Genomic DNA, 7051 nt, shown 5'->3' with positions numbered 1-7051 from the left:
AAGACAGAGGTACAAAATTACAGTAAATCAAACTCAAACTTAACAGATTGATGAAGAGTCAAATATTTTGTATCGAGTATTGACAGATGCTCTTCTGGATTGTGTGTGGTGAGGAAGTAAGAAAAATGCCTTATATTTTGCAAAAGTGATCATGCGTAGAGAGAGAGAGAGAGAGAGAGAGAGAGAGAGAGAGAGAGAGAGAGAGAGAGATACTCACCGATCAGGGTAAAGATGTCGCCTTGGTAATGGCGAGTGATGGAGGCCACTTTGAGCTCTGCCTCCCCACCTGCCGATAGTGACTCTCCCCGGCCCTCTGTCACACACGTCATCACCATCACTATCACCATCACTATCTCAGTCACCATCTTGGGAATGCGCGGCTCCTCCCGCCTTCCCATTTGTCCCAGATTATCCGTTCTGGGTCGCTTTACACATGCTCCTCCTCGTTTACTATTTCAGTCTAAGAGGTTTCCCAGAACAGACGTGCACTGCTCTCGTCACTGAGTGCATCTTACGGTTTATCACATCTGTCCACATACTTATAATCTTTGTCTCAATCCACAGAGCAGTTCCCAGCCCCCGAAGGAATGTAGGATGCTAAAATTATCCTTCGGCATAGAACAGATAACCTTGTTCAGAGACCTTCAGGTCTCCTCTTATCTGGCTTTCCTAGGTACTGTCCTCCAGCAGATAACCTCGTCATAGACCATCAGATCTTCTGTTATCTGGCTTCCTCACGCGCTGTCCTCCAGCAGATAACTTCTTCATTGTCCACCACGCCCTTTGGTAACTGGCTTCCCCATGTACTCCCACGTACATATGAGAGGGAACTAGAACACATGGGGGTTGTTGAATCTACAGGACATTAACACTCCAAGTCTCAATCACTTCTTCAGGGTGTTTTCATCCCCACACACACACTTCAGGTTATCCATTAGCTCAACTACGTGTGGCTACCAGGTGTGGGTTTCGGTGTGTGGGAGCTGGTGTGATAGGGTCACGGGCGTGGGCTGAGGATGCCACATGAAGTCACCAATGGGCCGTTCTTCAACCATTCCTGTAGGGAAAAAAATAATAAGGATATTTAGTATGGTCAGGTCTTAGTGAGGTGGTACATTTCAGATCATTATCATAAGCCCGTTGTCCTTCCTACCTAAGATATGGTAAAGTCATATGTATACATTTGTAGGAACCTGGTCTTGTATTTGGAGGGTGATTGGCTAAGATTTTGGTGGAGTAGTAGGCGGTAGGAAGGTCTTGGGTTCATGTTCCTAGATATGACGTGGGTGGTGACATGATTGAAGGAAGATAAAGACACACTCGTGTTCTTTCAAATCGAGTAAAATGTTCTTGTTCTTGTTTTTGCTCAGTGGTGGCCATTCATGCATTCAGTGAGACAGAGAGGGTTTTGTACCACTGCATGAGGTGATAACTTTATGTTCTGGAAGTACAAATGGTGGACGCCATGTATCAAAAAACCAGAAGGAAAAGAGATTCGTAGATTTTACTCTTACAAAGGAGGCGAAAATTCGAGCTTCCCATGGCAAAGACCATGTCTTGAAGATGTGTTATTCCATGAATGTACTTCTATATGTGTGCACATCCATGTATAAACATCCTCGAATGTGTATTTCCAGCCGTAACATACGGAAGCATACGAGAACATAGACTCCAGGCGGACGCATCGCTTGACCCGTACGCAGAATACCGAATGTGGCCAGCGAGGTTGAGGTCTGTCGTCCTGGGCCTGAGGCAACCACAAGTCGGACGGTGGATGACCGTGTCCAGACGGGGACCGCGAAAAGGGAGGAAAAAAAGAAACATAACCTGCTCCATCTCGGGCCTCCGCTAGTCGCCTGGAACGCACACAGCCAGACCCACTCACTATAGTCTGATGATATCTTTTCCGTCACCGTAACATTAGCATTATCTGCACTCTCTACAGAATTACCTTCTCTTTCGTACCCCAGTGGGTGAGTGTGTGTGTGTGGGAGGGTGTGGGTATAGATCTGTCGATAACTGGACGGTGGAAGGGTGTTTCTAGAGAAATGATGGCCTCTCGCAGTACGCTTTGCCTTCACCGCTCAGCTGCTGAGGAGAAGGTAGGTAGGTGGGTGGGTGTGAGGGTGTTAGTGCCGCTCTGGCGAGTGTGATGCGCCCGCAGAGTAAACTGAAGTGGACTGAGTGATATTATCTCCTGCAGAAGGAGGAGCAGACCCCGCCACTCACCGTGCATGGAAGGGAAGTTATAAGACAGCGAGGTGTGTTTTTTTGAGATGCGAGTTCATGATTATAGAGAGTGTGAGTTACCAGCTGTTGCTCATGCACTCAGCGATGTGAAGCAACATCTAAGGGCTTCGTTTAAAGCCCGGCACGAAGCTAGGAGAAAACGGGATGCGAGGGACCCATCCCCATACTTGATAATTCCTCGCCACTATAGGCTGCTTTCCCAAAGTCTCTCGTATTACTGACTTGGGAGGATGGGGGAGCAGGAGCTGGAGCGGGGGCGGCGACAAGTGGAGAAGTGTTGGAGTTGGCCACAGGATAGAGAGAGAGAGAGAGAGAGAGAGAGAGAGAGAGAGAGAGAGAGAGAGAGAGAGAGAGAGAGAGAGAGAGTCCCATAGCTCTTCTTCCTACGACGTGTGCCGCACACCGGCAGAGTGTGAACCCCTCACACTGACCACAAGAGGTTGGAGAGGACAGGTCCTACGGTAAGTGTAGCGACGTGTACAATAGCTTCAAGTCTCTCGTTACTCACAATACAAATCTTATGAAATCCAATGATATTGGACGATAAGCAAAAGGTTTGAATTAAGATTAAAGATCAGTCGTAGATGTATATACATATATGTGTGTGTGTGTGTGTGTGTGTGTGTGTGTGTGTGTGTGTGTGTGTGTGTGTGTGTGTTCTGATGGAGAAGAAATCGAGAAGTAATTCTGAAAATGTAAAGTTTCGATCACATTTTACGTTTAACGAATCGCGAGTCTTACGTTTGTCAGAAGAGATAACAAGGTCATTTCGTAGTTTTTATCATCGCTATAAACTCCTTAAACCGACCGTCTGGTGACGTTAGTAAGAACGGCTGACAGTCAGTTTGGACGAGAACAACAACTGACGACAGTTTAATCAAACTGTGGGTGGATAAACTGTGGATAAATAGCGGTAAAGTTTACGGATATGTGGCATATGACCACAGCACACCTGATGTTGTTCTCTCGTTCAGTGTAACAAGGTCAAATGAGTTCATAAGAAGGCAGGGAGAACATAGCACAATAATGAACAAGATTCGGTTATAATGGGAGACCTTGATACACCGGTTTCTAAGTGGGGAAAATCCCCAACGTATAGCAAGGAGTTAATGCTTGAGAGCGCCCTAACACACCTGGTTAAGAAACCTACTTGTAGTGAGACCATATGAGACGTAGTTCCACCTAGAAATGAGGATCTCGGTCACAATGTTTGCTTGGTACAAGTGACCAGCGAATCATTTCTCAGATAGATTTCTACGATTTATACACGAAAGTCGCTCTAAAATGACCAGATCTTAAGTGTGCAGATTTCAGTGGTCTTCGCACTGCTACCTGGAATGATATCTTTAATGAAAACGGTAAAGACATAGTTTGGAAAAGATTCAGTAATACTTTCAAAGTAGTAGAAGGAACATATGTGTCAATGCGTATAAGACGGTCTTGCTCCAAAACGAAGCCGAAGTGGTGGAGCGATGACATAAGTAAGCGTTGGCTAAGTAAAAACAAACAAAAAAGACAAACAACTCAGAGGAACAAATAACCAACAAAGAGTAAATCACGTAAATCTACGTAGATAAAACAAGAGACGTAAACGTCAAAGCAAACGTGAGTATGAAGCTTCTATTGTTGAAAATAACAAAAGAAACCCTTAAGAGTCTTGTAGCTGTGTAAGAAGTACGACAGTCATTACCCAATCAATTGGGTCATTAATTACAGAAAACGGTGACTTGGTTCGAGACAAAGAAGCCATGACAAGGAATTTAAACGATCTTTTTGCATCTGTATTTACGACTGAGGATACAATTCACGTCCCAGATCCAGCTCCATTACCAAGAGGGGAAAGAGCTTTGCACTTTATTGAAGTAGAAGATGTAGATATGGTATCAGCGCTGAATGGAATAAAGATAAGTAAATCAGGAAGGCCCAGATAGCCTTTATCCTAGGACACTATGAGGCGAAAATGTGTCTTACTCTTTTCAATGAGTTGCTCACCACTGGAACTGTTACGGAGGAATGGAAATCTGCCAGTGTGACACCGGTATTCAAAAAACAGGTAGTAAATCACTGCCCGGAAATCATGGTACATTTAGTTTAACGTCTGTAATGGATAAACTATTGGAAACCATCATTGGGGATACAAGTGTGAGCTATTTAGGGGATCACCACTTAATAAACGTTTCTTGTCGTGGTTTTCGACGAAATCGTTTATGTCTGATAAATCTTTTTGATTTTTCTTATAAAATCATTAACATGTTTGATGGGAGTAAAGCAATTGATGTCACCTATTTAGATTTTCAAAGAAGGGACGAGCTACGGAGATGATTTCCGACCTTAGAGAGAAATCCAAATTTGAGAGCCAACTGAAAGAACTGAATCTACTTTGGAAAGAGAAGGTTAAGAGGTGATCTAATACAAGTATTCCAGACCATTCAAAGGTTTGATAATCTTGATCTAATGAGGTACTTTAAGAACAGATTCGTCTGATATCACTCGTAATAACTGGATATGAACTCGTGAGCAAACGTTTTGCCTCAAATAAGGCGAAGTACTTTCTCTTCAACAGAATTATTAACATAGAAAACAGTTTACCAGTTAGAGTAGTTGAAAGCTGTAACATAGATACACTTAAGCATAGACTTGTAGTTGAAAGCAATACCATAGATACATTTGAATATAGACTTGTTACATATTTTGCTTTATATCCACGTCTAACATCATTTGTACCTTCTTAGCTATACGATAAGATTACAAGTCTTCTTCCTCTTTGAAAAATCTGTGAGTCTTTCTGCTCCTACCGTATCTAATCAATGTCTTTTTCTGATCTCTTTCCACTACCACAAACAGACTCGTTAGGACCCAGTGGTCTTTTGGTGTGTAAGTTCAGCTGTATTCAGTTATTCAGCTAAATAGCTGCGTTAATTCTAGCTGTGGTGAAGTCGGATTCGCGGCCACAAACAGCTCACAAGACCGCTCAAAACTGTGGTTAACGTAGATAAACTTGAGCTCAGGTTTTTAAATTAAAAGTCTCGCTTGCTGTAGAAAATTTTTGGCCTAATTCCCAATAATCAACGGGTTTACAGGTTTAATTGCGGGTTCTCATGTGTTGATATACCTCGTCTGCAGATGTGGTTCGGGAGTAGAAGATGTCTATGAGAAACCCTAGTCCTCATGTGGGCTGCTGGCTTCTCCTTTGACTCATAAATCCTTGAATCCTTGAATCCTTGAACCATTTTGGACTTTTTTTTCAACTCATCCTGACGAGTGAAAGCTAATCACACAGCTGTGCTGTGGCACGAGAGATTTTTTTTTCTTCTAAATGACAACCAGGAATCTCCATCTGGCCTATGGTAGAGCAGACAGTGAACGAACGGATCAAGACCTACTGTTTGAAAAGAGACGTACAAAGCAGTGTCTGCTTAACTACAAGTATCTACGGGGAGATTTTGCCTCGAGGCGGGAGAGAGAGAGAGAGAGAGAGAGAGAGAGAGAGAGAGAGAGAGAGAGAGAGAGAGAGAGAGAGAGAGAGAGAGATCACCCGCTTACGTCCATCTGTGACGGGATCTTGCCATTAAGGCATGGCTAACGCAATTCCGCTCTCAAATACTATTACTCTCAGCTGCCACGTACACATTCCATAGTACCTCTTAAACCATGATCTCCCTTGAGCTCATCTGGGATGGACATGATAGCCATCTGTCTACTCCTCTACTGAACTCTTTCGCTTGCGAGACATTTAGTCTCTCCATCTGTCTAGCGAGTCTCTTGCACATGGTTTTTGCCTGGAGTAATCCATGATATAGTCGAAAAGATATTAAAGATTTGATGAAGTTATCTGTCATCTGCGTTATGAATTTGTCACTCCCATTTTACGTTGCGTGCCATTCCCTCAATTCGTCAAACCCATTACGTTGCTTGCCATTCCCTCAATTCGTCAAACCCATTACATTGCCTGCCATTCCCTCAATTCGTCAAACCCATTACGTTGCCTGCCATTCCCTCAATTCGTTGTCATTCGTTAAGTATCATATGGCATTCTCTTCCTTCCAGGCTTTATGGATCAAGTTTTCCATCACCCTCTCATGATCGTCCATATGTTGCAGTCCATTTGTCTTGTTTGCATATAGAGTTTTATTCTGAACTCTGTTCAGTCTACGATTCTAAGTTATTTTCTTTGTGATGACTATATCACACAAGTAGAATTCAGTTTTGTCTCTCACGTCTACAACGAGTGTCTTCGTCCTCAGCTTTCTAATGCTTGTCGAGAAAGTTCTCATTATCATACCACTCATTATTTGACTCGCTAATGGTTCTTTTGTTTTTTTAATGAGATCTTCGTCTTTTCATTTACGATTAACTTATTAACTGCTGTGCTGTCAGTTTTCTTTCCAATTGGCCCCTCGTATGATTTCACGCTTGTACTTTCAAAACTTTTCATGACCTAATTGTACAATCTTCACTACTGAAATAAGTCAGTTTATCTTCTGATCTTTATATATCACATTCCAATCGTGCGACCTCATCATCATATTTGATCTGAAGTCATTTAAAGAATACCTTAATATACTCTCTCTTCCTTGTCTGTCTTTTTAAAGAATACCTTAATATACTTTCTCTTCCTTGTCTGTCTATATATCATACTGTTCACATAAGCAACACCGAGATTAATACATTCTCTTGTGATACTCTGAGTTAAACAGTTTTTTATTTTTTCCATCCATCAGGCATCCTCAACTTGTATTTGTGAACATCCTGTTTGTTAAGAGTTTCCAAGGTGTCATCTTTATGATCTGTTTCGCTACTC

At 42.6% G+C, this 7051-nt stretch overlaps 1 long non-coding RNA gene across 1 annotated transcript in view; it reads right to left on the bottom strand.

The window, feature by feature from the left end:
• Positions 1-218: 218 nt before the first annotated feature.
• LOC139759873 (uncharacterized) overlaps positions 219-7051 on the bottom strand; it is a 129196-nt gene continuing 122363 nt past the window's right edge. The window contains exon 3 of the long non-coding RNA XR_011715164.1: positions 219-1057. This is a non-coding gene — a long non-coding RNA (uncharacterized lncRNA). The remainder of the gene's footprint in view (positions 1058-7051) is intronic.

Source organism: Panulirus ornatus, chromosome 3, assembly GCF_036320965.1.
Source record: "Panulirus ornatus isolate Po-2019 chromosome 3, ASM3632096v1, whole genome shotgun sequence".
Taxonomy (NCBI): Eukaryota; Metazoa; Arthropoda; class Malacostraca; order Decapoda; family Palinuridae; genus Panulirus; species Panulirus ornatus.
The sequence above is the reverse complement of the archived record's forward strand: the minus strand, read 5'-3'. Positions and strand labels throughout refer to the sequence as shown.